Genomic DNA, 26327 nt, shown 5'->3' with positions numbered 1-26327 from the left:
AGACATGTGGCTGAATAAATTTTGCCCTAAATGTATGACTAAAATTGAGTTTATTCGATTTTTCTTATAACAAAAAGTAGAAAATATATTTTTCTCGAAATTTTTGGTCTTTTTCCATTTATATCGCAAAAAATAAAAATCAAATACCATCAAAAGAAAGCTCTATTTGTGGGAAGAAAAGGACGCAAATTTTGTTTGGGTACAACATTGCATGACCGCGCAATTACCAGTTAAAGCAGTGCAGTGCGAAATTGTAAAAAGACCTCTGGTCCTTAGGCTGACAATTGGTCCGGGGCTGAAGTGGTTAATAACTACTAATTAATTATATACCCACAAGAGATTATATCACTACACAGTGTAGGGGGTATCAGGGATGTAGTGGGGTCACAATACAAGGGGTATCTTATTGTACATAGTAACAGTGCTGGGGGGGCTATCTGGGGTGTAGAGGGGTCAGAGTGCATGGGGACAATCTGGGGCGTAGAGAGGGATCAGAGTGCTGGAGGAAAATATGGGGTGTAGAGAGGGATCAGAGTGCTGGGGGGGTATCTGGGATGTAGAAGGGTCAGAATGCTGGGGGGATATCTGAAGTATAGAGTGGTCAGAGTGCTTGGGAGATATCTGGGGTGTAGAGGGGTCAGAGTGCTGGGGTAATATCTGGGGTATAGAGGGGTCAGAGTGCTGGGGGAATATCTGGGGTGTAGAGGGGTCAGAGTGCTTGGGGAATATCTGGGGTGTAAAGAGGTCAGAGTGCTGGGGGGGATATCTGGGGTGTATAGGGGTCAGAGTGCTGATGGGATGTCTGGGGTGTAGAGAGGGGTCAGAGTGCTGGGGAGATATCCGGTGTGTAGAGGGGTCAGAGTGCTGGGGAGTTATTTATTTGGGGTTGAGAATCCAGGGGTGTGGAGGTAGTAACAGGATAACAATGGTAGGGGGAAACCTGGTGTGTGTGTGTGTGTGTGTGTGTGTGTGTGTGTGTGTTGGGGGGGGGGGGGGGGGGGTTGGTTGTGTGGAGTTAGGAGTGCTGGATCTATATAAGATGTAGAGGGGTTACAATGTTGGGGGGTATCTAAGGCCCTGTCAGGCTGGATGGTGCCTCATGATTTTTAGTGGCGGCCGTGTCTATAATTGTTACAACTGTCCTGAGCATCATTCTAGCAGATATATTTTATGCACAGGACAGCTTTGTTACTTTATGCATGTAGTATTTTGTTTCTTTGCTGTACAGAATGATTGTTCATGTAGTTAATGCGGAGCTCTACCCAAAAGTGGAAGCTCCTTTGTCTGCCTCCTACCTACTTGATGTCTGTTTACCTGCACTGTCTCCATTGTAGGGGCCCCAGAGCATTAATTTGCCATGGGGCCCATGATGCGATTAAGATGTCCCTGACTGACCGGCCCCCCAGCCCCCCCTGTTTTACTCACCCGAGTCCTGTATTCCCCTGCCAGAGACGTGCTCTTCCCTTCTCCCCATTGTCGCAGCTCTTTATTGGATAGGGTGATAGCAGCGCAGCCACTGGCTGCCTTCGGCTAGACTCGGGAATGAGCCCACAAGGTAACCCCCCAGGAGAGCACTTCTACTAGGGGGTTATACGATGCGGGGAGGAGTTACCAGTGCCGCCGGGGGACCGCAGAAGTCAAGGATCGGGGCCACTCTGTGCAAAATGAACTGCACAGTGGAGGTAAGTATGACATGTTTGCTATTTAAAAAAAAATTAAAAAACAAAGCCTTTTAAGAACCCCTGACCCCTATAACCTGTATGTAACGCACTCCTGCCCCCTGCATTCTGTGGGTTACACACACACACACACACACACACACACACACACACACACACACACACACACACACACACACACACACACACACACACACACACACACACACACACACACACACACACACTGGTCCCCTGCACTTAGTGCGATATGCACTCCTAACCTCTGTACAATTTGCGTTATGCTCTATTGACCCCTGTAATCTGTATGTTCTATACTACTTAAAGGCAGTGCTAAGTCCCATACACTGTGAAAAAAAAATGTATTAATTACAGTTAAATGAAAATGTACAATATAACTGTTACAAACAATATCATAATAAAATAACATTAAGTACAGACCCCCTTTCCTCAGTATAACCCCCCCTCCCCCATTAAGTAAAGACCCCCTCCATCAGTATAGACCTCCCCATTAGTGCAGACCCCCCATCCGCATAGACCACCTCATTGCAGACCCCCCATTAGCATAGACCCCACTCAGTGCAGACCCCCCCCCCTTCAGCATAGATCCTCCTCAGTGCAGACCCCCCTCCATCAGCATAGACCCCTCTCAGTGCAGACCCCCCTCTCCCGTCCATTACAGCACAAGATCGGGGGCCAGGGGAGGGTGGGCAGCTAGGTAAACTGTAGTATACCCATCCCAGGCGGCAGCTAGAGAGAAGAGAACAGCGTGCAGCAGCGCTGTCCGGGCAGAGATAGTGACACACATGTGACAGGCTCAGCAGCAGGGAAGTAGGAGGTGGAAGAGGGACACAGACCAGTACAGCACAGCTGCAGCGCTGGAGATGTTCCGGCCGGAACAGCTGAACAAAAAAAATTCCAGGGCTTTCCTCACCCTCTGGAGAGTCAGGATGGTGCCACCCCTCTCCTCTAGCGGGTGTCACCTGGGTGCGAACCGCAACCTCCAGCAACGCTACTGTAAATGTGCATATAATATAAAACATTTGCAAATAGGATGCCATAAGCAAAAAATAAACATCCTAATCTATGACATCTGGAGCCACATTGAAAAATCCATGAAAATGCCATGAAGATCTGAAGGCTCCATTCACACTTGTGCGACTTGTCATGCAACTTTCGACATCAATAGTAATCATTCATATACACTATATTACCAAAAGTATTGGTACGTCTGCCTTTTCACACAATTTTCCTGATGAGGTTATCTATGTGCTGTAAGCTTGTCCTTTGAGAATTAATTTCTTCTACTTATGTCCAGATCAATTGGATATCCATACCAGCCATCAGGAAGTGTTGGATATGGTTGGAGTGATTTAGTTCCATTAACTGCAAGTTTGACTCAATACTTGTAGTATATGATTGCATACTTTCTGGTAAGTGTGCTGGCTTTACACATTGGTGGTGGATCATAGAATGATGGCGGAGTTCTTTAATATTCCATTCTGTCACGGGTGATACCAAATCAAGTTTTTTTGGGACTCATCTTTTCACAAGATTGTTGAACTATTGATTTTTGTTTTATTAACTTTTTGTTTGTATTTTATTATCACTTGATTGTCATGTTTAGACCACTCTAGACATCTCATATTGGTTAGAGTGGTTCAGCTTATAACTTTGCAATATCGAGAACAGTATCTTTGACACATGAGTTAATATAAATTTTTTTTGTTTTCATGCAGGTTTTCATTTTTCACTGCTGCATTATTGTTTATTTATGTTTATGCACTATATCAGGGATGTCCAAACTTTTTTCAAAGAGGGCCAGATTTGATGAACTGAACATGCACGAGGGCCGACCATTTTGCCTGACATTCTTTGAACCATTAAAATTCGGTCTAAGCGTGTCCATCCGAGCACTAATACACGGCCCAACAAGAATTCTCTTGCCTTTGTGGCTGTGTGTGGTGAATAGATGAACTCAAGTGTATTATTTGGATACACCATATTTATTGACGTATAACACGCACCTTCACTTTAAGAAGGAAGCCTCAGGAAAAAAAAACTTAAACTTTGAAATAAAGAACTGTGAAGCAAAACAAGGGTCAGTGTCTATCTGCAGACCCACAATTGCTAGGAATGCAGCGCTCACCATTGCTAGGAATGCAGCGCCCACCATTGCCAGGGATGCACCCACTATTGCCAGGGAATTCACCCACCATTGCCAGGGAATTCACTCACCATTGCCGGGAATGCTGACACCATTGCCGGGAATGCTGCCACCATTGCCGGGAATGCAACCACCATTGCCGGGAATGCAACCACCATTGCCAGGGAATTCACTCACCATTGCCGGGAATGCAGCCACCATTGCCGGGAATGCAGCCACCATTGCCAGGAATGCAGCCACCATTGCCAGGAATGCAGCCACCATTGCCAGGGATTCACCCACCATTGCCGGGAATGCAGCCACCATTGCTGGGAATGCAGCCACCATTGCCAGGAATGCAGCCACCATTGCCGGGAATGCAGCCACCATTGCCGGGAATGCAGCCACCATTGCCAGGGATTCACCCGCCATTGCCAGGAATTCCCTCACCATTGCTGGGAATGCAGCCACCATTGCCAGGAATGCACTCACCATTGCCGGGAATGCTGCCACCATTGCCAGGAATGCAGCCACCATTGCCAGGTATTTCACCCACCATTGCCAGGAATTTCACCCACCATTGCCAGGAATGCTGCCACCATTGCCGGGAATGCAGCCACCATTGCCGGGAATGCAGCCACCATTGCCGGGAATGCAGCCACCATTGCCGGGAATGCTGCCACCATTGCCAGGAATGCAGCCACCATTGCCAGGAATGCAGCCACCATTGCCAGGTATTTCACCCATCATTGCCGGGAATGCAGCCACCATTGCCGGGAATGCAGCCACCATTGCCAGGGATTCACCCGCCATTGCTAGGAATTCACTCACCATTGCCAGGAATGCAGGCACCATTGCCAGGAATGCACCCACCATTGCCAGGAATGCACCCACCAATGCCAGAAATTCACTCACCATTGCCGGGAATGCTGCCACCATTGCCGGGAATGCTGCCACCATTGCCAGGAATGCAGCCACCATTGCCAGGAATTTCACCCACCATTGCCAGGAATTTCACCCACCATTGCCAGGAATGCAGCCACCATTGCTAGGAATTCACTCACCATTGCCAGGAATGCAGCTACCATTACCATCAGTGCAGCCATGGAGGGCAGGACGAGCGCCAAAGACATCTTACAGGAGAATCTCCTGTTTACACAACGGCCTCTTTAAGAGAAAGTCCCGCCTCCTTTGATGGACAGTACAGTCATCCAATGGCAGAGACGGGACTTCCTATTGCAGCTGCCGTGTAAACAGGAAATTCTCCTCCTGTGTGCACAGCACTCGTCCCGTCTCCTCCCTCCGAGGCAGCCGGACTATATATCTTTTGTGGCCCCGGCGCTGGGAGATCGCCGGGGGCCACAAAAGATATATGTGTTTAAACAACCAGGCGGGCCGCTCAAAACCAGACCGCAGGCCGCGATTGGCCCGCGGGCCGGACTTTGGACATGCCTGCACTATATGTCTAGTGAAGTGCCAGTGTCATGGTCTCATATAGCAAAAAAAGGGGAATAGAGAGACAAAAACCCTCGCTGAAAAGCCCTATAATCAAACAAGAGAAAGGCTATTTAAAAACATTCCAAAGCTTAGGTATATTGGAGAGTAGAAAATTAGCTTACACTCAGCACTCAGTCCCTAGGGACTACGTTGGGGGGCCTGGAAAGCCCAATAAGCAAACACTGTTCAATGACAACAGCACATAAACCATCCAGGGGTCGCAAGCGATGCTGCCAAAATTGATTTAAACATTGCAAAATTACCTTAGAAAGTTCATACATTAACTTAGACATCTTCAAATTAGGAAAATAAGAAATATTTTAGAATACCAATAATGACAACCTAATCACAAAAAAAGGTGAAAGAAGGTATGTAATATTTAGTTCTCATTTAGTATTTAGTTTTGCCTGACGCAAATCCCTTCAAAAATGGTTTAAAGGTGATTGTGACATTTAATCCTGGAGGAGATGTGGCCTTTAATTTATATATCCATCTGTCAGAAACCATGAATCAGCCAGAAGTACAGTTAAATCACACTTGTTTATTAATAATAATAATAATAATAATAAAAAAGGTAAACAGTAAACGTAGTCAAAACATAGCCAGAGTTCAGAAACCGGAATGGATAGTCAGACAAGCCAGAGAACAGCGTAGTAAAATAACAAGTAGGATCTGGAGCCAGAAGGAATGTCAGTCAAGCAAATCTTTAACAGGAACACAGGAAAGCATCTCTAGAGATGTGACCAAGGCAAAGGCAGAGATTATCTGGACTGGACGGCTAAAGTAGGCAGGACTGACGAGCGGGATATCATCAACAGATGAGTCACTGTGGAGAGATAGGAGCTGGCAATTAGCCGACAGCTGAGCAGCCAGCCCAGAGAAGGAAGGGCTGAGCACAGCCCTGACAGTACCATCTCCTCAATAAACACTCCCCCTTGGAGAACCTCCAGGCTTGAGGGGAAAATGTTTATGGAAATCACGGAGGAGGACAGGGGCATGTACGTCCAAGGATGAGACCCAAGAGCGTTCCTCCGGGCTGTACCCTTTCCAATGCACCAGGTACTGTATCCGCCCACAGAACCTATGGGAGTCAACAATGCACTGTACTTCATACTCCTCATGGTTCTCAACCTGTACAGGGTGAGGACGAGGCACTGAGGTGGTAAAGCGTTTGCAGACCAAAGGTTTTAATAAGGAGACATGAAATACATCTGAGAATATTGCAACGTAAAAATTGCTCCAAGGACTAATTGGCTCATTCTGCATTCTGCAGCCCCATTAGACTGCGGGTGATATGCAGAGGAGAAAGCAAGCTGAATTCCCAACTTTGCACAAAAGGCTCACCAGAACCAGGACACAAACTAACTACCTCTGTCCAAGACAATAACTTTGGATAGCCCACGTAAGCAAAAGATCTCCAGAGCAAAAATGGAAGCCAGTTCCTTAGAAGTGAGTGACTTGGCGTGAAATACAATGAGACATTTTTGAGAACTGGTCAACCACCATAAGGATACCTCTGTTGCCCTGGGAGTTGGATAACTCCACAATGAAGTCCATAGCCAGGTGGGTCCAGGGCCTCTCTCCATTGGGTATGGGTTGTAGGAGGCCCACTGGAAGATAACGTGGAGTCTTACTCTGAGCACACACGGAACATGCAGCTCAAAGGCTGTTACATCAGCACATAGACAACGCCACCATAATTGTTGGAAAATGGCCCAAAAGGGTTGATTCCTCCCAGGGTGGCCAGCAGCTTTGGGAGAATGGTAAGTCTGGAGCACGGCAGTATGGAGACTCTCTGGGACAAAGCAGAGGTCACAAGGTTTCGCCGGGGGGAGCATGGACCTGAGCAGCAAGAATTTTGTCACCCAAAGGAGAAGTGAGACTGGTGCGAACCGTAGCCAGAATACAATCAGGAGGAATCACAGGAACCGGAACTGTTTCCATCTTGGAAGTGGAGGAAAATTGTCGTGACAAAGCATCAGCCCTTACATTATTAGTACCGGGTAAGAAAGAGACAAAGTAATTGAAACTAGACAAGAAAAGAGACCCATAGGGCCCTTCTGGGAGAGAGGTGTTTAGCCTCAGACAAGAATGTGAGATTCTTATGGTCAGTAAGAACCGGCACTTGAGCAGGTAATTTTCTGCAGTCCCCAAGGGGGCCACGCTACATTTGGCTAGAGTCTAGGGGCCTGGAGGGAGTCCAGAATTCTCTGGAGGAGTGAACAAGCTTGAGGGGGCTGGAGGGCCCTATTTAGAGGCCAGGGGTGGGCCTTTGCTGTGAGGTGCTGCAACCGAGGTTGAGTGAGCCTGAAGAGCTGGAAAATGCCCGGCATGGGCAACTGTTGTGTAAAGAATTTGCTTTCCTTTTTAACCACTTGCCGCCCGCCCTATAGGCAATTGACGGTGGCAAAGTGGTTTCATAATCCTGATCGGACGTCATATGACGTGATCAGGATTTTGAGCCGCTGCTCGCCCCCGGGGGCGTGCATCGCGGCGATCGTTGTTGCGGGGTGTCAGTCTGACACCCGGCAACTACGATCTCGGTAAAGAGTCTCCGACGGATACTCTTTACCACGTGATCAGCCGTGTCCAATCACGGCTGATCACAGTGTAAATGGGAAGAGCCGGTGATCGGCTTTTCCTCACTTGCGTCTGTCAGACGCGAGTAGAGGAGAGCCGATCGGCTGCTCCTCTGACAGGGGGGTCTGTGCTGATTGATTATCAGCACAGCCCCCCTGAGGATGCCCACACTGGACCACCAGGGACGCCACCAGACCACCAGGGAAAAGGTAATCCTCCCTAGACCACCAGGGATGCCAGTCAGCACAATGGATGCCAATCAGTGCCCATAATGGATGCCAATCAGTGCCCACAATGGGCATCACTGATTGGCATGCATTATTGTTTGGCACTGATTGGCATCCATTAGTACAGTATAACACTAATACCGCCTATGAGTGCCCACCTGTGCCGCCTATGAGTGCCCACCTGTGCCACCTATGAGTGCCCACCTTTTTTTTAAAGCATGAAACAGTTTTTTGTGTGAAAAAAACGCGTTAGAAAAATTGCTGCGCAAATACCGTGCGAGATAAAAAGTTGCAATGACCGCCATTGTATTCTCTAGGGTCTTTGCTAAAAAAACATATATAATGTTTGGGGGTTCTATGTAATTTTCTAGCAAAAAAATTAGGAATTTTACATGTAGGAGAGAAATGTCAGAATTGGCCTGGGTCCGAAGTGGTTAATAAACCTGGGCTACCTGTTCGGACCGACATGTTTCACTAAAAATGCATCTACCACATTGAGTCTAATCACCCAATATCACACAGCCCTTTCGTATATGCAGGTTTTGTAAACCAATTAACATCCCAAGGCCATTTCTAAGCATCCTAGAACTCATGGAGTTGCGGTTTTGTTCAACTAGCATCTGGCTATCCAGGAAAAGCAATAAGGAAAAGTGATTCAGAAGCAAACTGTTTCAATTAAAACCTGGTGATCCTTTTACAGAGGTCCTTGTTAAAGAATTTCCTGTTATGGCTCCCAGTTGTGCCCCTGTGATATCACCCTGTAACATGTGTTCATGCTGACAAACCTTGCATAAGACATAGTCCACCACTGTCACCATCGGCAAACTAGTCCAAAACAATGATGTGCAGCCAGCACTGGAACTAGTTCATGTAGCTAGGAAGTGGCTGATGGAGATCAGCTGTACTTATATGCAAAAACTGATGAAAAAACAGCAGAAAACAATATTTGAAAATTAAAAAAAGCAATACTTTATGATGCACTGGGCTTTAGCAAATTAAATGACACTGGGCTTAGATCTACTTTAAGTCTCATTTGCTCCCAAATGTCTTTGTAAATGTTCCTTTTACCAAAACAAAAAAAAAAACTGAAAAAAGTCACAGAATTGGATGCCATTTTGAGCCATTTTAGAGTACTTAGTGCTAACTCTAGTTGTTTACCTACCTGTCCTTATTCTAGGACTATACAGTGCCTTGAAAAAGTATTTATACCCCTTGAAATTTTCCACATGTTATGTTACAACCAAAAACATAAATGTATTTTATTGGGATTTTATGTGACAGACTAACACAAAGTGGCACATAATTGTGAAGTGGATGGAAAATGATAAATGGTTTTCAATTTTTTATTTTTTACAAATAAATATGTGAAAAAAGTGTGGTGTGCATTTGTATTCAGCACTCCTGAGTCAATACTTTGTAGAACCCCTTTTCTCTGCACTTACAGCTGCAAGTCTTTTTGGGGATGTCTCTACCAGCTTTGCACATCTAGAGAGTGACATTTTTGCCCATTCTTCTGTGCAAAATAGCTCAAGCTCTGTCCGATTGGATGGAGAGCGTCTGTGAACAGCAATTTTCAAGTCTTGTCACAGATTCTCAATTGGATTTAGGTCTGGATCATTCTAACACATGAATATGCTTTGCTCTAAACCATTCCATTGTAGCTCTAGCTGTATGTTTAGGGTCGCTGTCCTGCTGGAAGGTAAACCTCTGCCCCAGTCTCAAGTCTTTTGCAGACTCTAACATGTTTTCTTCTAAGATTGGCCTGTGTTTGGCTCCATCCATCTTTCCATCAACTCTGACCAGCTTCCCTGTCCCTGCTGAAAAAAAGCATCCCCACAACATGATTCTGCCACCACCATGTTTCACGGTGGTGTGTTCAGGGTGATGTGCAGTGTTAGTTTCCTGCCACACATAGTGTTTTTCTTTTGGACCAAAAAGTTAAATTTTGGTCTCATCTGACCAGAGCACCTTATTTCACATGTTTTCTGTGTCCCCCACATGGCTTCTCGCAAACTGCAAACAGGACTTCTCATGGCTCTCTTTCAACAATGACTTTCTTCTTGCCACTCTTCCATAAAGGCCAGATTTGTGGAGTGCACAACTAATAGTTGTCCTGTGGACAAATTCTCCCACCTGAGCTGTTAATCTCTGCAGCTCCTCCAGAGTTACTATGGGCCTCTTGGCTGCCTCTCTGATTAATGCTGCCCTTGCCCAGCCTGTCAGTTTAGGTGGACGGCCATGTCTTGGTGGGTTTGCATTTGTGCCATACTCTTTCTACTTTTGGATAATGGATTGAACAGTGCTCTATGAGATGTTCAAAGCTTGGGATATTTTGTTATAACCTAACCCCGTTTTAAACTTCTCCACTTTACCCATGACCTGTCTGATGTGTTCTTTGGCCAATGATGTTGTTTGCTCATTAAGGTTTAACAAACCTCTGAGGGCTTCACAGAAAAGCTGTATTTATATTGAGATTAAATTACACACAGGTGGACTCTATTTACTAATTAGATGTTCTGAAGGCAATTGGTTCCACTAGATTTTAGTTAGGGGTATCAGAGTAAAGGGAGCTGAATACAAATGCATGCCACACACTTCAGATATTTATTTGTAAAAAATTTCGACAACCATTTATCATTGTTATCCTTCCCCTTCACAATGATGTGCCACTTTGTGTTGGTCTATCACATAAAATCAAAAGAAAATACATTTACCTTTTTGGTTGTGACATGACAAAATGTGGAACATTTCAAGGGGTATGAATACTTTTCCAAGGAACTTTAGCAGCAGGTCACATGACAACCAATCTGTATGTACAAAACTATATTCAGCGGATATTGCTGATCTAACAATTCAGTGTAGACAGAAACATTTTATACACCTGTATTTTCTTGCCATATATGTAGCTTGTGATTTTACCTATAATCCCAAGTTTTGCTGGAAACATCAGAGATATTCCAACCGGGATCCCTATGAGGTAATAACCAAAAATATTTGTAATAGCACCGATTTTTTGCTTTCCTGTTCCCCTTAATATTCCATTACAGGCTGCCTACAAAAGAAAAATGAATGTTAAATATTCAAATGTGTGAAAACAATCAGTGCCACCCTAAATTAATCAAGTGCAAAATTAGCAGCCACCATACACTTTAAGCGAAATCACTACACTTAAAAAAAAAAAAATATATATATATATATATATATATATATATATATATAATATATGTACCAAAAGAGGGACACACTGCACCCCCCCCACACACACACACACACACATACACACACACATACACACACACACGGCTGACTGCTGCAGACGGGGGACAGATCCCACTGGGGATAGAGCGTGAGATTCCCTGGGGCGCAGGGTCTAAGAGCCAGCAGGTGTTCACCAGAGCCTCCAGTGGTGAGGATGGACTTGGCTGCAACTGGCTCCAGGTCGCGACCCCCAGGGTCCCCCAGCTCACACCCACAGTAGGCAACAGGAGGATAGGGATGGTGAGGGACAAAGCCAAGGTCGGGGCCACAAGCAGACAAGGATAGTCGGGTACACGCCAAAAGGTCAGGGTCACAGGCAAGCAGGGATAGTCAAGACACGCCAAAGTCGGTAACAGAAACCAGTAGCAGAGCACACGGCAGAAAACAGGAAGCTGATACACAATGGATACACAATGGTTGATCAGCACTGAGGCCTGCAGTGCACAGGTTAATATAGGGCTCCCTGATAGGGCTTGGAGTGGAGCCATGCTTAGAGGAGAGGTTATAAAAACCCCCAGGTGGAAGTGGCTGGCTTCTTAGTCTGAAGACATGGGGGAAGGTAAACAAACACAGGAAGATCACTGCATAACCATGACAATGCCATACTTAGTGCTATGTACAGTATATAGTGGTGTGAAAAAGTGTTTGCCCCCTTCCTCATTTCCTGTTCCTTTGCATGTTTGTCACACTTAAGTGTTTCGGAACATCAAACCAATTCAAACAATAGTCAAGGACAACACAAGTAAACACAAAATGCAATTTGTAAATGAAGGTGTTTATTATTAAAGGTGAAAAAAAATCCAAACCATCATGGCCCTGTGTGAAAAAGTGATTGCCCCCTAAACCTAATAACTGGTTGGGCCACCCTTAGCAGCAACAACTGCAACCAAGCGTTTGCGATAACGTGCAATGAGGCTTTTACAGCGTCCTGGAGGAATTTTGGCCCACTCATCTTTGCAGAATTGTCCAAATTCAGTTACATTAGAGGGTTTTCGAGCATGAACGGCCTTTTTAAGGTCATACCACAACATCTCAATAGGATTCAGGTCAGGACTTTGACTAGGCCACTCCAAAGTCTTAATTTTGTTTTTCTTCAGCCATTCGGTGGTGGACTTGCTGGTGTGTTTAGGATCATTGTCCTGCTGCAGAACCCAAGTTCGTTTCAGCTTGAGTACACGAACAGATGGTCGGACATTCTCCTTCAGGATCTCTTGGTAGACAGCAGAATTCATAGTTCCTTTTATCACGGCAAGTCTTCCAGGTCCTGAAGCAGCAAAACAGCCCCAGACCATCACACTACCACCACCATATTTTACTGTTGGTATAATGTTCTTTTTATGAAATGCAGTGTTCCTTCTACGCCAGATATACTTGGACACACACCTTCCAAAGAGTTCCACTTTTGTCTCATCGGTCCACAGAATGTTGTCCCAAAAGTCTTGGGGATCATCAAGATGTGTTGTGGAGAAATTGAGACGAGCTTTGATGTTCTTTTTGCTCAGCAGTGGTTTTCTCCTTGGAACTCTGCCATGCAGGCCATTTTTGCCCAGTCTTTTCCTGATGGTGGAGGCATGAACGCTGACCTTAACTGAGGCAAGTGAGGCCTGCAGTTCCTTGGACGTTGTTGTGGGGTCTTTTGTGACCTCTTGGATGAGTCGTCGCTGTGCTCTTGGGGTAATTTTGGGCGGCCGGCCACTCCTGGGAAGGTTCACCACTGTTCCATGTCTTCGCCATTTGTGGATAATGGCTCTCACTGTGGTTCGCTGGATTCCCAAAGCTTTAGAAATGGCTTTATAACCCTTTCCAGACTGATAGATCTCAATTACTTTCTTTCTCAATTGTTCCTGAATTTCTTTGGGTCTCGGCATGATGTGTAGCTTTTAAGGATCTTCTGGTGGACCTTACTGTGTCAAGCAGCTCCTATTTAAGTGATGCCTTGATTGTGAACAGGTGTGGCAATAATCAGGCCTGGGTGTGGCTAGAGAAATTGAACTCAGGTGTGGACAACCACAGTTATAGTATGTTTTAACAAGGGGGGCAATCACTTTTTCACACAGGGCCATGATGGTTTGGATTTTTTTTCACCTTTAATAATAAACACCTTCATTTACAAATTGCATTTTGTGTTTACTTGTGTTGTCCTTGACTATTGTTTAAATTGTTTGATGTTCCGAAACACTTAAGTGTGACAAACATGCAAAGGAACAGGAAATGAGGAAGGGGGCAAACACTTTTTCACACCACTGTACATGCAATAAAATTCAAATTCATAATAAATGTCCCATAAATCCATATCAATCTTGATAGTAGTGCTCAGTGTTATTATCATATCACCATGTTTCCCCTGCTGAGGAAGACCATTCAGAGGTCGATACATGTGCAGAGTAGAGGATCTGAGCCTTTTATGTTGCACAACCACGTTGGTGAGTGAGCGGACGCTCTCAATACATGTAACAAGCGAGTTTGTTTTTATATCTATTAAGTGTCCTCTTTTAGCTGGGTTTTAAAAAAAAAACATTTATAGCAGAGAGCACTATGTCGGCTGTGTTTTTGATTACGTGACAGTTACAATTACAAGTGGAGGAACAGCTGAATAATCTCTGAGATGGTGAAAAGTGAGTGAAAATAAAGAGTTAATTTGAGTCTTCCTGACTCATCCTTGAGATGATTAAATAACTGGTGGGGGTTTGCACAAGCAATAAGAATTATTGAGAAGCACGGTGATATGATAATAATACTGGAACACTACTATCAAGATTGATATTGATTTATGGAACATTTATTATGAATTTTTTTTATGAATATTAATTTTATTGCATGTATACATAGCACTAAGTATAGCACTGAAGGATCACTGTAGCACGGCACTGTGTGTGTGTGTATGTGCATCTTTTGGTACACTTACACATAAATCTTCAAAAAAAAGACCACATGTCTGATCTATCATCATTTGGGCTACTTTCCACGGGACCCCCCTAAGATGAAGAGGCGAGCAGGTGAGGTAATGATAAGCCTGAATAAAACCAGCAGCTCCTTCGGGGGTTATGATACATTTATAATATGTATATATATATATATATATATATATATATATATATATATAATGATGTGGGTTAGAGGTATTCGTATTTTATCTTCTCTGCCACCACCTGTAAATTACCAAATATTTTCTTGCACAGATTGTCAAACAAAAGATCAACATTTTTTTCCTCCCAGTCATTCCTGCAACAGTTTTTATTAATTATATATTTTTTTATAATAATATAATAATGGGATACTTACATTTGTGCCATCACACAGGTGAAATGGAGCTAATAGCAGCATTATGCGTGAAACCAACGTAACAATATCTCTGAATTTACATACAAAAAGAGATAAAATTACATTTAAGACAAATAAATAAAATAGCCATTTTGCTTACTGATAGCTGTACCCTTATCGATAAACTATTATTAGTTTTAAATACCAAGTGGAGATGCATATGTACATTCACTCCTTGGGTGGCCCAGTAACACCTAGTTCACCATAAGTCAATTTTTAAATACTTTTGTTGAAGGAGCTGGGTGGAAAATTGGCCAAACAGCGCCTGCAACCAGATGCAGGTAATCTTTGGGTCAGGTATACATAGCCTACAACAAGAGATTCATGCATTTAAAGGAGAAGTATGGCCAAAGCTCTTTTGGCTATAGTTCACATGTGGGTCACAGGAGTGCACTTAATTGTGCACTTCTGTGACCCAGATTCAGCCGACAGCGAGCTAAAGCCTGCTGTCTGCTGACATCACAGAGCCACTCTGGGCTCTGTAGGGATACACTCAGATACCTGACCAGCAGTTAGCTCAGCCTCTCAGCGCACCACTTAGAGCCTGAGCCAACCACTCCAGTCCAAACCCCTCCATAGCCTGGTGCTCTAGTGAGCACTAGAGGGGCATAGCAGAGAGACAGTTATTGACATTCACCACTCTCAGCTCAGTGAAGACCGATAACTGAACAATCAGCTAACTAAGTGGAGTTAGTGCCCATATGAGATCTAGGATGAGAGGGGCTGAGTGAGTTGGGACAAAGAAGCCACCCTAGAGCTATCCTGATGTAGTTGGCTACTGTCCTAGGCTCCTTAACAGGGATGAAGTCCCAGGTGAGGTGGTACAGAAATAAAGATGAACAGGTGTAGTCACCATGACTCCTCTTATGGTCTCCTGTGGGTTGTGAGCAGGGTACAAAAGGCATTTTAGGCCAGGCTAGAGTCCTCTAATGTGAGTACTGGTGACACTTTGGAAAAGTGTTGGGCAGAACTATGTAAGGGACATTGGGAGACACTGGTTTACTGATGAAAGCACCTTGATTCTACTTAGTAGTGGAAACTGAATGGTGTGGACTTAGCCCCTGTACACACGGTCGGAGATTCTGCCAACCAAATCCGTCGGATTTTGTCCGTCGGATTTAGTCCGACGGATTGTGTCCGAAACTGTTGCATACACACGGTCGGACTAAGTTGTCGAAAAACCTGATCTTTCAGAACGTGATGACGTAATTTCGTTACGATGGGACTACATTCAGGCTAGTAGCCAATAGCTTTGATGTAGGAATTTGATCTGAGCATGCGTGGCACTTGGTCTGATCAAAATTCGCTGCACATGATCGGAGTATGTCCGATCGAACCAGTTGGTCGGGAAATATTTCCAACATGTTGGAAAATTGTGTCTGACGGATATTCGGACGGAATCAGTCTGATGCATACAACACACAGTCGGATTATCCGACGACACGGTCCGATAGGACACATTCCGACGGATTCTCGGACTGTGTGTACAAGGGCTAAGTATCTGGGGGAAGTGGTCCCAACTCGGTGGTGCTCCCAGGGTGAGGAGGTGCTAAGGGAAGATGGCTTAAAAATGACAACTACAAATTGTCTACTCCTTTGTTTTGCTTTCCATTCCGAAAAATGTTGCTAGTGTGTCAGTGGGATGTTAGATGTCACAGAAATCTTGCAACATTTCAATAAAGTGTGGAAAATGCATTTTGTGTGGACATTCTTTTATTACTAAATATAAAAGCCTAAAGGACAGGAATGTCATTAGAGGACCTATGACCAGGAGTTTGACACAATGTGATGGTGGAAGACTATCTAAAGCAGGTGGATAGCTGTCCTATCCAAGAAGCATGGCGGGGACTTGCAGAGCTTGACCCCAACACCTAGCTAATAGTGGGCCAACTTAAAAGTGGGCACTTGGTTGGAGGGTTTTAAGGTTAGGGTATGTTAGGGAGTGAGAGCTGAGGATGTTTTGTCTAAACTTAAACCATTAAGTAAATGTATCCTGTCACTCTTTATTTAAATTTTTTTGCTTTGTAAAAAGGTGACAGTACTTTTTTAAACTGATATAGAAGGGGTTGCAAGGGCTTCCCAACAATGCAGGGATCCAGTGTTGGAAGGGTCAAGCCTTGGAACATATTGTGGAGGCATGAAGGAAAGGAAGCTCTTGTGTATTCTTAGAGAAAGAAGGTGTGGTTGGCCTAGTGTGCAGTACTGTGCAATGCAGTGCTGATTCTAAGCTGGTTGAATGAGGCTCCTGTTCTGTAGAGTTTGAAGCACAGTTTGACCACTAGAAAGACCTGTCAATTGACTGAAGTGGTTACAATACTGTCAGATGTGCTACCTTAGAGGGAAACCCCATGTGAATGGCAAGTTGCTGAGTGCCAGTGCCCTTGCCTAGCCACTTAAGCCCCAGACCATTTGGTTGGCCAAAGACCAGAGCACTTTTTGGGATTCGGCACTGTGTCGCTTTAACTGACAAATGCGTGGACGTGCGACGTGGCTCCCAAACAAAAACCACATCCTTTTTTCCTCACAAATAGAGCTTTCTATTGATGTTATTTCATTAGAAATAAAAAAAGTGGCAATTTTGAAAAAAATCGCATTATTTTTTACTTTTTGCTATGATAAATATCCCCAAAAAATATATAAAAAAACATTTTTTTCCTCAGTTTAGGCCGATACGTATTCTTCTACATATTTTTGGTAAAAAAAAAAAAAAATCAATAAGCGTATTGTTTGGTTTGCACAAAAGTTATAGCGTCTACAAAATAGGGGATAGTTTTATGGCATTTTTATTAATATTTTTTTTTTTTACTAGTAATGGCGGCGATCAGCAATTTTTATCGTGACTGCGACATTATGACGAACACATTGGGGAATTTCTGACACATTTTTGGGACCATTGTCATTAATACAGCAATTTGTGCGATTAAAAATACACTGAATACTGTAAAAATGTCACTGACGGTGAAGGGGTTAAAACTAGGGGGCAGTGAAGGGGTTAAGTGTGTCCTAGTTTGTATTCTAACTGAAGGGGGATGGGGATTGTGCAGGGAAGATAACAGATCATGTGTTCATACTCTGTATGAACAGACGATCTGTCAGTTCTCCGGGTTCTCCATGTGCCCTGAACGATTGCGTGAGCCTGGCGGTGATTGAGACCGTCAGGCACTCACATCAGCTTGGGGGGCTCGGTGGGGGCGCCTAGTGGCCACAGGACGAAGAGATGTTACATAACACCGTTTCGCCCAGCCGTGCCATTCTGTCGCAGTACAACTGCGTCGGCTGGTCGGCATGTGGCTAGAAAACCTGTGAGCCAAGTAACATGTGAGGATTAATAAAAGGTACCCTTTACTAATATGCAAGATACTGAGTTTCAAGGAAAGTGGATTGCCAGTGTAGCTCCTGGCCCACAGCGCTGCTTTGTCTTGGACTGGACTCCTATCACTGCTTTTGCCTTACACTTCCTCTCCTACTCTCAAGTTGTCAAGCACAACAGGGGCTGTGGATAGACAGATTGCTGAAGTAAAGCCCCACCCACCAACAGGAGAACATAGAGAAGGGGGATATAGACTGCTGTGCATCCTGAAACAAGAGCCCACTGGTAGGAACCAAGAATTGTGGGGGATATAGTCCAGAGACAGACTGGGCCTGTGTGTCTGATTGGCAATGAAACTACACAGCCCAGCATGACTGGGGCTCTGTGGAGAGGAAAAGAATGAACAGTTCTTGAACTTGGGGCAGATGTGGTTAGGACATTGCGGGAGACAGAATGTGTGAAGCTGGCTGCCAACAGCATGCTTTGCCACTGCATCAGCTTTGCCACTGCATCAGCGACACAGAGAGGCAGAGTAGCAGACATCTCCTGGTACTTGAGAACACCACTGTCACTGTCTGGTGCTGTTCATTGGGCAAAATGTCATTGTTGACTGATGTTCCCACCTGGTTGTTGGGAAGAATGAGGCCACCACTGTCTCTGCTTAGCAGCCAACTAACAATAAAAGGAGATAAGTCCTCACCAAAAAAGTTGGTGAGAGACCGCTGGCCAAACCTTGCTGCACCCTGTTAAAGAAGAACATTATTGTTTAAGACACAGTGCAGGTGCCTATTCACTCCAATGCCAGATTTAGGTCCCAATGTACTAGACTGCAGAGAAAGACAGACTGACAAACTATTGTCTTAGCATTGACTTTAAACAGGACCTTCCTAAGTATAGGGTTTAGGGGTCATATAATGTTTTTTTGCTTATTAACAACTGCATACTCTGTTGCTACTGTTTTACATGTTTTTTTGAGGGGCTATCGCTGTTTCTATTTCTTTGGTTATTGTATTACTATTATTAATATTATTATTGTATATTATGTAGATTGTTGACATAAATATTCCCTCTTCAGTGGTGTTGCTTTCAGAATCGTGGGCTCTGGGAACAGGGAAAGAGAAATCAGTGGCTCCTTTGGGAGTAAGTGCTACACCAGCATGGCCCTGATGATGCATCCCAGTAAAAGCATTATTTGGCCATTAATTTCCTTCTGTCCCATAATTATAGACATTTAAAATTCATCATTGGATTGGCATAAGCCTCCCTTCCTGGTTCAAGGTGCTGAGTAGGCTAACGCTGCACACCAAAGAAATTGTAATTGACCCCTAAAGTCCTTGTCAAATATATTCTAAAATATTTATTCCTTGATAGTGTTTTTTTTTTCACAAAAACACAGGATATGTTGTTGAAAATCACTTTTTTACTATAAAAACCTATAAAAACTCTTGTGCACAAAAAATTGCCACTGCTTATTATCATGCTATGACCTGTATCAAGGTGCCTGATAAATTATAGATTAAATTGATTAGAAGAAGTAAAGCATCTCCATATTACTCACCTATCATTTGTAAACACATAACCCATTACATTTCTCAGTGCAAGTAGAGTACTGCTGATCAACAAGCAAACAATTACTGAAAAACAAGAAGTACAGGTTAGTCTTAAAAATTATTTAACGTTTGAACTGCTTGGTATATGCCCACTAATACATCAAATAACAATAACCAAAACAGAAGTGTTATATCAATGTTTTTCAAATGTTCTCTCTGACTAACTAGCATTGTGTATCTTTAGCCATTCATTTTAGTTTGGATTGAGTGGGTTAGAAACTTATTTTTTTGTTTTAATTTTCTGTCTAGGTCCTACTAGGAGGATTTCCCTTCAAAGTTTGTCCCCAAAGACAGAACACAAAGTCAAAAAAATCTCTCCAAGGTAAAGGTAAATCCTCCTTTTAAAGTAGAACTATAGGCAAAACTTTTTTATTTTGGATAGAGTAAGAGAGGGTTATAACCCCTGTCAGTTTATTTTTTGCCATTTGTGTCCCATTGGGGAGTTATACCTTTACTTCCTGTACCATAGCTAAAACAGGAAGTGAGAGGAAATCCCTCTCCAATTTTTATTAAAAGAGAAAAAAGTGTTCCACAATGTACATCCACCGTTCATCACATCGCCAGGCAGACCCGAAAAAAAGAAAAAAAAAACGAACAAAACTCTGCCTCAATGGGAGTCCTCTCGCTGACTACTGTCTCTTCACTTTGACAGCTGTTATATAGTGGCATAACCGGGTGACCCCACCCCCTTCTGATGTCATGTGCCGCCATGTGATGTCAGAAGGGACAGGGTCACCCGGTTACATCCCCGGGTAGCCCCGCTCTTGCCTATACAATAGCTGTAAAAAGCGAAGAGACAGCTGTCGGTGGGAGGCCTCCCATTGAGGAGGAGCTTTGTTTGTTTTTTTCAGGTCTGTCGGGCGGCGTGATGGATGGTGGATGAACATTGAGGGACACTTTTTTTTTTAAATTAAAGAATTGTCAAAAACTGTCCTTTGTGGTTTTTACATTTTGACACTATTTTGGTGAATGGGTAGGGGTACCCGATACCCATTCACAGAGGGTGGGGGGGGGGGGGGTTGGGATCTTGTTAAAAGGGGCTTTGATGTTCCAATAGGCCCTCCACTTGCAACCATCAGCCAGGGTTGTTGGGAAGAGGTCCATGACCACGTTGGGGACAAAGTGCTTTGGGGTGGGGCAGAGCCCCCGCTGCCCCAAAGCACCCACCCCCCATGTTGAGTGCATGTGGCCTGGTACAGTTCAGGAGGGGGGGCGCTCACTGATCCCCCCTATCCTGTCCTACCAGGCTGCATGCTCGGATAAGGGTCTGGTATGGATTTTGGGGGGGGGGCCCACATTTTTATTAAAATTTTTGCAGTGGAGTTCCCCTTAAAATCCATACCAGACCCGAAGGTCCTAGTATGGACGGGGGGCGGGGCTACGCATTTTTTTTCATTTATTAACGCTGCAATAAAGTCTAGCCACTTCAGCCTCGGAAGATCTTCCCCCTTAATGCCCAGACCATTTTTTGCAACATGGCATTGCGTCGCTTTAACTGACAATTGCATAGTCCTGCGACGCTGTACCCAAACAAAATGTATGCGTCGCTTTGACTGTGACGCTTTCACTGACAATTGTGTGGTCGTGCGGCGTGGCTCCCAAACAAAATTGACGTCCTTTTTTTTCCCACAAATAGAGCTTTTGGTGGTATTTGATGACCTCTTCAGTTTTTATTTTTTGCGCTATAAACAAAAAAAGTGACGATTTTGAAAAAATATATATTTTTACTAGTAATAGCGGTGATCTGCGATTTTTAGCAGGACTGAGACACTGCGGTGGACAGATCGGGCACTTTTGACACATTTTGGATGAATTACATTTACACAGCGATCAGTGCTGTAAAATGCACCGATTACTGTGTTAATGTCACAGACATGGAAGGGGTTAACACTAGGGGGCAATCAAGGGGTTAAATGTGTTCTCTCGTGTGTTTCTAACTTTGGGGGATGGGACTGACTGGAGGAGGAGACAGATCGCACTTCTTAATTACTAGGAACAGCAGATCTATCTCGCCTCCCCTGTCAGAATGGGGATTTGTGTGTTTACATACACAGATCCCTATTCTGGCCCTCGTGCCCACGATCGCTGGTGGCTAGCGGACATCGCAGCCGCCGGCCACATGCATTGGATCCCCTGTCACGCAGCGCCTGCCATGGCTCTTAAAGGAGCCGACATACCAGTATCACGATTCGTGGGAACGAGCCGACCGTATAATGACAGTGGCTGGTCGGCAAGTGGTTAAATTAAAATGTTTCCTTTAGAAATGACATTATTGCTGCAGCATGCTCTATACATCACACAGATGCGCCACTTTACAGGCAGGCTAAGGGAACCCCCAGGCACAATATTTTAAGGAATATTTCATTTTATTGTTTCACTTCTAGCATCATTAAAATCACTGCTTCTTTAAAAATAATTGTTTTGAAAACTTTTTTGTGCATTGATACATGTCCCCTAGGGCAGTAACCGGGTCCCCATACACTTTTTATATGCAATAACTTGCATATAAGCCTTTAAAACAAGGACTTTGGATTTTTCATGTTCCTGTCCTATATGCATGATTGTGCTCAGCTCAGCTCAGTTCATTAGTCTAGTTGTCTGCGCTCCTGCCTTGAAAGACTCAGACCATGGGTTCAAATCCCATATATGGTATCACCTACTTAAAGCTTACATGTCTACTCAGCAGCGAATGCTACATCAGTTTGGTTGATTCCATAATATTAACTCTTCAAATGTATGTAAGTATTCAACAATAGTATGGTGTGGAATTCCAAAAATCATACACTAATTAACGTGCAGGGTGTTGGTTTAAATTTTTTGGTTTTAACTCGCTTGTGCACTGGAAAAATCAACACAGTTACCTTAGGTGGGTGGTAGGTTGGCTGGGATCTGAACCCATAACCTGAGTGCTTTGTAGGCATCAGTGCAAACCTCTAAGCTGTTGTGCTAAGTATGCTCTGACCTGCATAATAGTTTAGTATGACTAAAGAATAAACACAAATAAATACTGCTTTATAGTCTCATAAAAAACTAAATTAACATAAAAAAAAACATAAAAGATATGTAACTGTAAATGTTCAATACATGTAACCTTACAGAATAGCAGACATAACTTATTCATAACTGCATTCGCAAAAGAAGAAAACAAACTAGGAATACTAATTGGAATATACATAAATAGATGCATATGAGGTAGAGCACGTCTCCCATAAAAATGTTTTATTTACATTCATGTAAGCATTCCTGCAGTGCAGTTCCAAACTCGGTAGCAATTGGTACTTGCAAATTCGCTGATATGCCGATTTCATATTTATAAAGACACGTTTGCGCTTTCTCGTTGGTATATTCGCCTGGTTGAGGTCTTAATTGGCTTAATTGGGCGTAACTAATTGCAGAGTGACCATTAATTCCTTTTTTTTAGTAAATGAACCCCATAGTGTCAGAGATTGCCACTAAGCATCAACCTTGTCCATTCCTTTTGGCCCATGAATATGCCTTCAAGGCTCTGTGCTATCAGCAGATGGATTGGGGACAGTAAAAGAAGGAGAGGACCAAAGAAGACATGATCAGCCTTTTTACAATATGCAGGGGATTAACCCTTTAGGTTTCACAGTGAGTATAACAAGCGTACTTTACTGCATATACAGACTGATTTTACTGTTGTGGGTTTAGTAACACTTTAAGAAAGTGCTTAATAGGTATGGGCGAACATTTCAGCCTGAGCATGAGGTCAGGTCAAACATTTGCCTGTTCAGCCATTTGCCAAACACCTGAATTTGAAGGGTGTTTGCCCCGAACACCCTGCAATGCACTGAGTACTGCACAGTGCATTCTGTGCCCTGATTGGGCAAAACTTTGCCCAGTTAGGGCACAGTGAAAGCTGGTTGTTAGGCCCCATTCCCACCTGAGTGTAGCATTTTCAGGCAGAAAGTCACGTGATTCTACCGTGATTTTGTACAGGTCAAAAGGTCACCATAGTAAAAAGCAGAAAAATGCCCAAATCTGCCTAAAAAAAAGTTCCAGAACTGGTTTGAGCTTCAGGCATTTTGGACTGGAGATGTGAACCATCTCTATAGAGAATAATAGATTTTTTTTCCCCCCGTTTTGTAGCTTCAGGCAAAATGCTCAGGTGTGAATGGGGCATCAGCTGTCAATGGTTTCCCCGCTAACAGCTACATAAAAAAAAAAGTTGCGGTAAAAAAAAAAAATTAAGAAACAAAAACGGTCCCAACAGTCCATACCAGGCCCTGTGCCAAAATGTTAAAAAACAAAACAAAAAACAAAACAAAAACAAAAACAAAAAACGGTGTGGGTTCCACCAAAATTAATATCAGACACTTATCTGAGCATGCTGCCCAGCAAGTCAGGAAAGGGGAGGGGATGAGCAAGCGAACCATACCAGGCCACATGCCCTCAAAATTAAGGGGTGGGTGCTTCGTGGCAGGGGGGCTCTGCCCACCCCCCACCCCAAAGCATCTTGTCCCCATGTTGATGGGGATAAGGGCCTCTTCCAGACAACCCTGGGCTGTGGTTATCGGGGTCTGCAGGCACGGAGCTTATCAGAATCTGGAAGCCCCCTTTAACAAGATCCCTCCCCCCTCATGTGAATACCCATTCACCAAAAAAGTGTCAAAAAGACATCCCATGATGTCAGAAAGGTACCCCTTGCCTTTATAAGAACTGTCAAAGTGCAGATTGGGCAGTCGGCGGGAGGCCTCCCAGGAGGCGGAGTATTTTTCAGGTTGACGGGCAGTGTGATTGACGATGGATTTACATCGAGGTACACTATTTTTTTTTTTAAATAAAAGCACTTGTCAAAAACTGTATCTCGTAGCTATTACTGTTTGACACTTTTTTGTACCCTATACCCTTTCACATGGGGGGCCGGGATCTGTGGGCCCCCTTGTTAAAGGGGGCTTCCAGATTCCGATAAGCCCCCCTGCCCATAGACCCCGACAACCACAGCCCAGGGTTGTCGCGAAGAGACATTTGTTCCCATCAACATGGCGACAAGGTGGTTTGGGGCAGGGGGGCAGAGCTCCTCCTGCCCCAAAGCAAGCAACTCCTCCTGCCCAGGGTATGTGGCCTGGTATGGGTCGGGGGGGGGCTCGCTCGTCCCCTCCCCTTTCTGACCTACCGTGCTGCTCGGTTAAGGGTCTGGTATGGATTTTGGGTGGGCACATGTCTTTTTTCTCTTGTCGTCTTCCAGGACAGCCTCTGAGACATAGGGGCTCCTCCCTCTGGGACACGAGACACATTCACCCAAATGGTTAAAAGGAGGTCCTTCAGGCCTTCCCCTTGAGTTTTTTGTGTTTCCTGCCAGATGGCAAGAAAGTATGCGAGGAATCTGGGGAGCTCTATGTTCCAGGACTGTCCTGGAGGAGCCCCTGTGGCACCTACTCCTCTGCCCACAGCCCCCCTCTGTCTAGAGCAGTGAAGAAAGGGCTGCTTGTACACCGCTGCCTATAAACTCAGGGAGAGTTGGACCTCCAGAGAGCAGCGGGTCCCCTACCTCGATTGTGCTGCACAGATCTGACCTTTGTCCTCCTGAGGATCGCCAGCGAACGTAAGGCGCCCATCGTGGGGATGCATGCTGCCCGACCGTTCCGGGTATAGCAACGAACGTGCATGCGTCCAAGGAGGGGTATCTGCATTCCAATGAACGGAAGTGACATGGCTTCAGGCGGAACCGCATGATCAGGGGGCGCCAGGAGACAAGGTTCCAGTCTCCAGGCGCAGCGTGTGGCTTGCTGAGTGTCCGGAGCCTGTGTAGATCCAGCAGAGGTTGTGACAACACTAAGGAGCCATGGAGGACACTGCAGCAGTTCAGGCAGTCGACTCCGGTTCCTCTGGCACCGGCACCTCTCAGGTAAGCGTGGTGAGGGCAGACCATGGCTTACTCCTGGAGGGGGTAAGGTCCTTGTGACCAAAGCCTTTCCCTGGGTGGAGAACCACAGGTGAAGGGCTGGGCACTTCTCTCCTTCCCTCTGAGCACAGTGGTGGTGAGGGTTGGGGATAGGCTCTCACGGGTTGTTTTCTGTCTTTTCTTTTGCTTCCGCTTTTCTTTTGCTTCCGCTTCCAGGGTAAAGCACAGGACAGATCTCAGATACAGCCTCCCAGGAGAAAGTGTACCGTTTGTAGGACAAACTCAGTCCCAATTGGGAGAAAGCACTTTGCCCCGAATGTGTCAATAATTTAACAAAGGATGACTCCATTACAGAGTGTCATAAGATCCTTACGTCAGTAAAAGACGAAATTGCATCCACTTTCAAATAATTTAGAGGAATGATGGATAGGATGCAGGGTCCTCTGTGCCCTTATCTAGAGCAACAAGTTTACCCTCCCTATCCGAGCCCAGTCAGAAGGATACAGAAGATAGGGAGAGGGAGCCCAGATTTCTTGCCTCTTCTCAAGCAGACTCAGGGTCTGATACTGAAGAGGAGGAAGATTGCTCCAGAGGGTCCAGGTACAAATTGACATAGGACTATGTGGGGGACTTATTAAAACTGATCTATGACACCCTAGAGATCAGAGAGTAGTCGGTACAGCTTTCTAAGCATGACCTCATGTATCAGGGGGTCTCTGCCCAAAAATCCAGAGTTTTCCCTGTGCACAAGTCTCTAATAGAAGCGATCTTCCTGGAGTGGGAGCGCTCTGAAAGAAGACCATTCTTTTCAGGCAGTCTCAAGCATCGATTTC

General features: G+C 44.6%; 1 long non-coding RNA gene and 1 pseudogene across 4 annotated transcripts in view; one reads left to right on the top strand and one right to left on the bottom strand.

The window, feature by feature from the left end:
• LOC143983058 (uncharacterized) overlaps positions 1 to 26327 on the top strand; it is a 222225-nt gene that overhangs the window by 5703 nt on the left and 190195 nt on the right. For 2 of the 3 annotated variants that reach the window (XR_013274557.1, XR_013274559.1), the window contains exon 2: positions 19878 to 19950. This is a non-coding gene — a long non-coding RNA (uncharacterized LOC143983058). Of the gene's footprint in view, positions 1 to 19877; positions 19957 to 26327 lie in introns of all 3 variants that reach the window. The other variant, XR_013274558.1, reaches the window with a different exon arrangement.
• The window catches only part of LOC143983057 (multidrug and toxin extrusion protein 2-like), a 115780-nt pseudogene that overhangs the window by 21737 nt on the left and 67716 nt on the right, over positions 1 to 26327 (bottom strand). The window contains exons 12-14 of the transcript XR_013274556.1: positions 19577 to 19652; positions 14670 to 14739; positions 11049 to 11181 (exon numbers count right to left, since the gene is read on the bottom strand). The product of XR_013274556.1 is annotated as a multidrug and toxin extrusion protein 2-like (transcript). The remainder of the gene's footprint in view (positions 1 to 11048; positions 11182 to 14669; positions 14740 to 19576; positions 19653 to 26327) is intronic.

This window comes from Lithobates pipiens, unplaced genomic scaffold, assembly GCF_037356315.1.
Source record: "Lithobates pipiens isolate NorthernLeopardFrog02 unplaced genomic scaffold, aLitPip1_a1.2 Scaffold_16, whole genome shotgun sequence".
NCBI classification, from domain to species: Eukaryota; Metazoa; Chordata; class Amphibia; order Anura; family Ranidae; genus Lithobates; species Lithobates pipiens.
The sequence above is the reverse complement of the archived record's forward strand: the minus strand, read 5'-3'. Positions and strand labels throughout refer to the sequence as shown.